Genomic DNA, 8,155 nt, shown 5'->3' on the forward strand with positions numbered 1-8,155 from the left:
TAGATACCGCTCATTACTTATGTTTCTAAATGGGTTTAGGAGCATTGCCAACGTTACAAGAACTTATAGGGTCACACACAAATGATAATTAGATGGAGATTAGGTTCATATGATGGACCAAGAGGATTAGGTTCATATGATGAACCAAATTGGATTAAGAGTAATACAAATTAGACTAATTGAGTTGGACTCAATTTGATTCATATGTTGAATAAGTCTAATTTTGACTATGATTCATTGAGTCAATTTAATTCAATAAATAGAGATTCATTAAATTAAATTGACTTGAATTAAAGGTTAGGTTTGATAAACCATGGGAGATAAAAAGGTCAAGTTTGACTTGATCACTTGAGAGGGAAGATGAAGGGTCAAGTTTGACTTGACCAAATGCCACCTCATTGTAACTTGGCATGGGGCCGACCAATGATGATGTTTCACATCATCAAGGCTACATCATTGTGTGCCACCTCATGAGGAAGACCCAGAGCCATGACTCTTGGTGTTCCATGGAGGTATTAAACCTCCATTAAGTGGCCGGCCACTTTAGGTGTGTGAATGAATTGCATGGTGTGCTTATTCACTTCTTCTTCTTCCTCTCTAGTTTTTCTCTCCGTCTCATCCTCCATTGCCGAGACTTCTCAAGGGTGCTAGCACACTCTAAGTTGTTCTCTCCACCTTTTTGTTTGTGTGAATACGTGTAGAGGAGTGTTCACTTGACACTCTACGAGATCCGGCAACCTTTGGACGAGCGGGATAAGTGAAGGGCATCGCTACAAGGGTAATGCTCTTTTGATGTAGATCTAAGGTCGATCTAGTGTAGACAAACATGTACAAGATTATTTTATATATTTTTGCACGGATCCGTGGCTAGCTTCGGGGTTTCCGCAACGCAAAAAGCGATTTTTGTGGCTCGAATTGCTAACAGTGGTATCAGAGCCACGTGTGAAGCATGTACATGTTTTGTTTTTGTTATTATGAAAAGGTTTCAGATCTATAAGTTTCTATAATTTTTATATTTTTATGGATTTTGTGAGTATTTTTCTTGTAGAGGTGAAGCAACAAATGCTTGGACACTTGTAGGCTTCATCTACCAAGAAAAAACCTTCCGAAACGGCAAGGTCTCGCCAAAACAAAATTATTTTTGTTTGGGACATTGACTTAAGGAGATGTTAGATCAAGATGGGACACCCGTGATATTCATTTCGTGAGAAGGGGCACTGCCTCTAACCCCGCAAGGGACATTGTCTCACGATCACGCCCGAAAATCGCTAATCGGGACCGCAGGGAAGTTGTGACTCATAAAATTGATAAAAATCGTAGTAAAATTATAGAAATTTATGTAAAATACATAATTTAGAATTATGTATGATATTGTGATGATCATGGCCCAAAAACCCAATTTGATTGGATAAAATTGTGTTGTAATTCATAATATGGCCTGCGCGTCATTTTTTTTGTATTGTGCGTGTTGTATATGATATACGACCTGCGTGTCGTGCCTCCCCTTTTATGTTCTTATTGTAAATAGATTTTAGACTCGAATATAACTTGAGTTTCATATTTGTAATGTACAAAATGAAGAGGTGGAAGGTCCACTCAAGAAGGAGCTACGAGGAGGGTGATTTCAACACATGGCGGTCAAAAGGAGACGCTTGAAGAAGTCGTTGACCCTTGGTTGACCGTCTGATCTTCTCATTGGCTTGAGAAGATCGTAGTAGGGCCATGACCTCATCACAATTAATTAATTAGTATATATAATTGCTTGTGTGTATGTGATGCATGCTAATGTAGGGTAATTAGTGCCTTAATGCGTATATGATACACATTCATGATTAGATTCGATCTTAATCAAGTCAACTAGAAATGCCTACCAAGTTTTAATACCCATCACTACCTTGATCATTTGTTGTTGTTGAATCTGCCAAAGCAGAGCAACGCATATTATCTTGGTAGGGTGCGAAGGGACAATCTTGGTCCCGCCTATCAAAGCTTGGGTGAGTACAAACTCAATTAGATTGAGTATAACTAGTTAACTCAATTGGATCGGGTAAAACTATTGGCATTTCCAATGGTTGGATAAATAAGAGTTGCATAGAGATGTAATTGATAATTATTATCTACCGATCATACTAAGTCTTGGGCGATTTAGCCAAAGCTAACTCAAGGCATAATATAATGTGGATCTTGTCCCACGAGAATTATAGCTAATAGGTATGAATCTAGTAGTGTGGTTTGACAACATCCATGACTTGATTCTACAAAAATCCTATAATTCAGTGGGAGCATCATTTAGTTAAAGGCATAATTAAATGATCAGTGGAATATGATATTTACTCTCTGCTTTATTTATGTTGTAGATTGTCATATTGACAAACACGAACACTTTCTCCCTGCATTCTGTCCATGACAAGGACAAGCTCAATGGAGCTAATTTCCTGGACTGGTACAGGAATCTGAGAATCGTTCTCACACAAGAAAGAAAACTGTACGTCCTGGAGCAGCCCATTCCGGAGGCACCTCCTGCCACTACCACGCAAGCTGACCGAGATGCTTATAAAAAGCATCAAGATGATGCATTAGATGTGGCATGCCTCATGCTTGCAACCATGAACTCTGAGCTTCAGAAGCAACACGAGTTGATGACTGCTTATGATATGGTTGAACATCTTCGTCAACTATATCAAGGACAAGAAAGGAACGAGAGATTCGAGATCTCTAAGGCATTGCTTCAGTGCAAGATGCAAGATGGGACTCTCGTAGGTCCATATGTACTCAAGATGATTGGGTACATAGAGAACCTACAGAGGTTGGGATTCCCACTTGGCCAAGAACTGGCCACTGACTTGATCTTGCAATCCTTGCACTACAACAAAAACCCTCATAGACATCAGTTTTCCACCGGTGTCTATTACATTTTCGATCGATGTCTATGAAGCCGATGTAAAAGGTCTGCCATTTTAGACATCGGGTTAAAACCGATGTAGTATCACTTAACGACACCGGTGTTCGAATCGGTTATTAACCGGTGTAGTATCACTTAACGACACCGTTTCATCAACGGTGTAAAACCGATGTAATATTATATGTTAATAACACCAGTTTTAGCAGCGGTATACGACCGATATAATATTAGTTAATAGCACCGGTTTTGCAGCGGTAGAAAACCGATGTAATATGAGTATTTTTTAACAGCACAAATTTGATTTCCGAAACAATGAAAAATCGACAATAACAAAAAAAACACAAATATTGACAAATTATACAAATATTCTTCATTCAACAGTATCAATAAAATACATAAATATTCATAAATTACATAAATAATCTTCTTACAACAGTATGCATAAAATACCCAAACATTCTTTTTACATCAAAAGCTAATAGATATCAGAATCAAGGTAGAACATTCTTTTAACAACACATCAAGGTAGAACCGCACTTCAAATGTAATCTAGCATGCATTCAGCCCACTCGAACCGCACTTCATCAATTTCAACTCTGGAGTACTTGAGATTTGTAAACTGTAAAAACACATAAATAATATATTAGTAAAGATGCAATTTTGAAAGCTGGAAATGGTAAAGATGCAATTTTGAAAGCTGGAAATGGTAAAGATGCAATTTTGATTTATTTATTTTTTTTCCAAATATCTGCTCTAGCTCTAACGAGGCCAGTCTAGTTTTTCTGATCTCTATCCTTCTAACACTTCAAATCAAGCATTTTGAAAGCTTTTCAGTCTGATTTTGCAATGAGAACTACCAATAAACTAAATTTGGAATGCAAAATATCTAAACCAAAGAAAGTCCCTTTCTAATTGATACTTGCAACAAAGATAATCTACAATACTTTATATAAAGTTAATTCATGATCAGGATCCAATAATCCACCATATGTCAAATAACTAAAACAAATGTGTACATGTATCAAATAAAATAGAATACTGAGTTTTTAAAGGCTACTGTGGAAGACTATTGTTCATAATGCTTAATTCATTGAAGGATAATTGCGTGCATCCGCATACACACCGCTACACATATACATATGCAATTTAGCACAAAAAAATCATTGTAAAATCTAAAACTTTCATATATGACACTTAGTATATGCTTCTTAGAATATAACATAGATAATTTGCTCCTTCTAATTAAAGTGCAGAGATTGATAAGAACCGACAGCATCATACAACAAATTACTAAGCATGATAATGGTTGCACAAAAAAATATGACTACACAACAAATCCAGTGAAGGAAGCATAGAAGAACAAAGAAAATGTTCATAGTTACCAAGTAAATGAAGAGATATACTATTTATTGTACTACCTCTGATGTCATCTTCCAAATCTCATAAGCAAGAATGCTTTTTGTAGATATACAAGTTCCATGCTGGCAATATACAAGTTCCATGCTGATATCACTCTGAAATTGCAACACAACCTCAAAAGGCTTGTGCTCTTTCCTAATAAGCTTTTTTCAATGTAAGCTCGAATAAAAATATAATGCACCTAGGTTAAACAAAATATACATATAAACGCGAATGGAACTTCAATTTACTGAAAAATATCTATAGCTGATTAGATCGATCGTGTTGGCAGTGATGCAATGAAAACTGGCAACAGCTTCATTGGCACTGCAAACAAACCAAATCAATATGATCTGTTAAACAAAATGCTACTTCAAGACAGATGTTTTTTGTAGATAAATGTGGAGATTTTTTTTTCTTGACAAAATATGGGCATACAAGAACATTACTGTGGAAATTGAAAAGCACCTGATCCTCTGACAGGCAAAATTTGAAGGGGACCCTTTTTGACAAGTAGAATAGATACAATACACATCTCTCTTAGGAATATGCAATCATCTGGCTATTGGATACTAGACATATCAGAATGTAACGGTTGAGGTGACTGAGTCTTGATTAGAGGCTTCAAGGATTCCATGATACTAGAAAAAGAAGGCCTTTTCCATGGCTCGCTGAAGCTCAACATGTGATTTAAGTTAGTGTGTGGGGAAGCACGAGTGAAGAAGTATGTTAATATTTAGTAACCATGCATGCATCAGGCAATAGATATCTATACCTGGCCCAACAGGACTCAATTATGGCAGCCACATGTCTATTTACAGTACTTGGGATCTCAGGCCTTCTTGCCTTGAAGCCAACTGCAGCAACCACCTGCAAGGGCACAACTTGTATTTTCATATACAGTTGAAGGAAAATATATCAATTAATGGGACCCAGCACTGTCAAAAGAAGTTACTTTTATTTGTAGCTAAAATAAACAAAGACTTGATGGATAAAATTTACAAAGTAAGCTTGGATATGGTGGATGGTGAGGTAGATGCTTTCAGTGTTTGGAAAAGTGTTAACAAAGTCAATCTTGGCCCATGTTAATAGGTCGATAAAAGTAAGCTTGTATTTTGATTGTTGCTTCTTAGATGGTGAATTAACAGATTGAGAACATCCATATTCTAATCCTGAATATGCTATAGAAGATTGATTAATACAGACTAGAATGGCAATTAATGATTGAAAAAAAAAGAAACATTGACTATCATTTAGAAGATGAAAATCCTTCTAGATGTCCATTAAAAACTTACTATACATTTTCTGATTCCCAGCACATAAAATCAAAACAAGTAACTGCTATAAAAAATATAAATGACTCCACAAAAGATTTGTCATGGCAAACATACCTTTCCAAAAAAAGTATCTTACAATCTTTAACCTTCAAGGCAAAGAACCAATAAAGCTTGCAAACACAAACGAAAAACATCAAATAACAAGACCTTTTTTCCAAATAATTCTTTTCTTTCTCAAAAGAAATTAAAAAGGAATATGGCATGATTTTTGAAGCTGGCAGAGTTGTTACACCTAAAAATCATATCAAACCATGTAAACGTTTTATGGATGACTACCAACAGAAATTTCCAAAGTTTATTTAAATTGAAGCTTTTGTGCAACATGAGTTCTCAAACTTCGATTTGCATGTAGTAAATAAGCATGACATGGTACATAAAGCTAATAATAACATGTTTTAGACTTATGAAGTAAAAAAACAAATTTCCTCAAGAGAATAATCATATCTATCAAGAACTATCCTTCAACAATACAGAGGAAAACAAATGAAATGAAAGAAAAGAATGAATGGGAATAGTACAGACTTCAAGAAAAAAAGGAGTCAATTTGAAGCCTATATAGCAATTCCTATAACTTGTACATGTACTTACAAGCTAGGCTCATGCTCAAGTGTAGTCTTCTCTCTATGAGGAGAAAAAATATCATTGAATTCCACAATGGAGAGACAAACCTGAAAATTGACATAAACAATAAATGAGTTCAATGCTTGAACATATAGAACATCTCATTGGTATACCCAACTTAATAAGTATGGTCAAGATTACTACTAAATCCAGGAGTCCAATTTGTTTTTTGTAACTACAGCTAAGAAATAAAATACAAAGTAACACAAACAAGTAATGGGATGGAGCATTAACCATCAATTGTAACTTGTAAGTCATTAGGTGACTTTTTGTAGTGAGAAACAACATAAAGGGAAATCATTCCCTGTAATATAAATGAAAAAATAGCACAAATTTAACCAAATAAAAGTACCTATAAACATATCTCACTCTCCTTGTGATATTAGAAAAGTATATCTCGGTTGACATAGTAAAGGGCACATTCACTTGGATGTGGAAGTCTAGACAAATAAAAGATCATTTAGAGAATGACCTGAAAAACAATTATTTACTTTTCATCAAAATACTAACATAGTAATATTTGGAATGTAACTTGCAACATCCAAGCAAAGTAATTCATTAAGCCATGACTTAATTGAATCCTCAGTAGCATATCTGCTAGCTTGTGCAATTCCATCTTCTTGAAAAGCTTACTAGTATATGGAGATGGAAAAACACGAGAGTTTCATAAGCAGATAACGATGTCGTTGCCTCGCTACAGGCCACTGCTTAGACCCCCTCGTGTGCAACCGTTTGTGAACGGACTGCCTCGTGAGGCATCGACCCCCTCGCGTGCAGCCATTCGCAAATCGACCGCTAGTAAACTAGTGGTTTGGAGAGGCTGCGACCCCCTTGAGTGTGGCCGCACCTAAAGCATCCTCTCATCGCCAGGCGAGGTTACGCACGGTGCTGCGGAGAGGGAAGAAATAAGATATAGGGTTACCTTTGAACTCCTTGCTTACTGCGAAGAGGGAAGAACCTGGTGTGCTGCAAATACGAAAGGAAAGAAGGGGTGGGAGAGAGGAAACCTAGCGGTGATAGAGGAAAGGAAAGGAGATGGAAGAAACCTAGCAGTGGAAAGGAGATGGAAGAAACCTAGCGGTGATAGAGGAAAGGAAGGAGAGGGGAGGAAATAATGATAGAGTGGGAAGGAAAGTTTTGGTTAATATGTTTATAAAATAATGATATTTATATAATATGTCACCATACAAAGTTTAATATGATCATTTTTATAAAAAAATAATTAATGATAAAGAATGTCATTATAAAATATTTATAATGATATTTTTTAATAAGTGTCATATAGAAAATGTCACAATAGATTTTTTTTCTTGTAGTGAGAGGAAGGGGCGTCGATCTAGGAAGGGGAAGGACAGTGCGATATAGGTTTAGGTTTGGAGGGAAAAGTGAAGTGTTACAAATTTTGACTAAGTATTGGGAGGAAATTAAATTATTTTATTTATCATAGACATCGGGTTTTAAAAACCGATGTTAAAATCGGTGTCTATTAACGAAAAAAAGACGCTCATAGACATCGGCTAAAAAAACCGATGTCTATGAACGAAAATCTGCGCTCATAGACACCGGTTTTTGGAAAAACCGGTGTAAAATACTCAAAGACATCGGTTTTTGCTTAAAACCGTTGTTGTTCCACCGATGTCTATGAGAGTTTTTGTTGTAGTATTGCCAGAGAGTTACAGTCAATTTGTCATGAATTACAACATGAATGAAATTGATAAGTCATTGCCTAAGCTACTAAGCATGTTGAGAACTGCTGAGCTCAACCTTAAGAAGGTAAAGCCCAACTCCATTTTGATGGTGCAAAAGCATAAAGGCAAGGGCAAGCCTAAAAGCAAGGGAAAGTCTCAAGCCAAGGGCAAAGGCAAGGTAATGAAACCTAAAGGAGGGGTTGCCAAGG

The 8,155-nt window shown here is 36.2% G+C and overlaps 1 long non-coding RNA gene across 6 annotated transcripts; it reads right to left on the bottom strand.

Moving 5' to 3' along the window:
• Positions 1 to 4,331: 4,331 nt before the first annotated feature.
• Positions 4,332 to 7,197, bottom strand: LOC122030515. Of its 6 annotated transcripts, none has more exons than XR_006125457.1 (7): positions 7,181 to 7,197; positions 6,611 to 6,698; positions 6,226 to 6,305; positions 5,076 to 5,170; positions 4,769 to 4,971; positions 4,503 to 4,627; positions 4,332 to 4,416 (listed from the first exon to the last, which is right to left on the bottom strand). It is a non-coding gene; the product is annotated as an uncharacterized LOC122030515 (long non-coding RNA). The 6 variants fall into 6 exon arrangements; XR_006125455.1 differs by having other exon boundaries at positions 6,611 to 6,730; positions 7,181 to 7,195; XR_006125452.1 differs by lacking the exon at positions 7,181 to 7,197 and having other exon boundaries at positions 6,611 to 6,759.
• Positions 7,198 to 8,155: the final 958 nt, after the last annotated feature.

This window comes from Zingiber officinale, chromosome 10B (assembly GCF_018446385.1).
Source record: "Zingiber officinale cultivar Zhangliang chromosome 10B, Zo_v1.1, whole genome shotgun sequence".
Taxonomy (NCBI): Eukaryota; Viridiplantae; Streptophyta; class Magnoliopsida; order Zingiberales; family Zingiberaceae; genus Zingiber; species Zingiber officinale.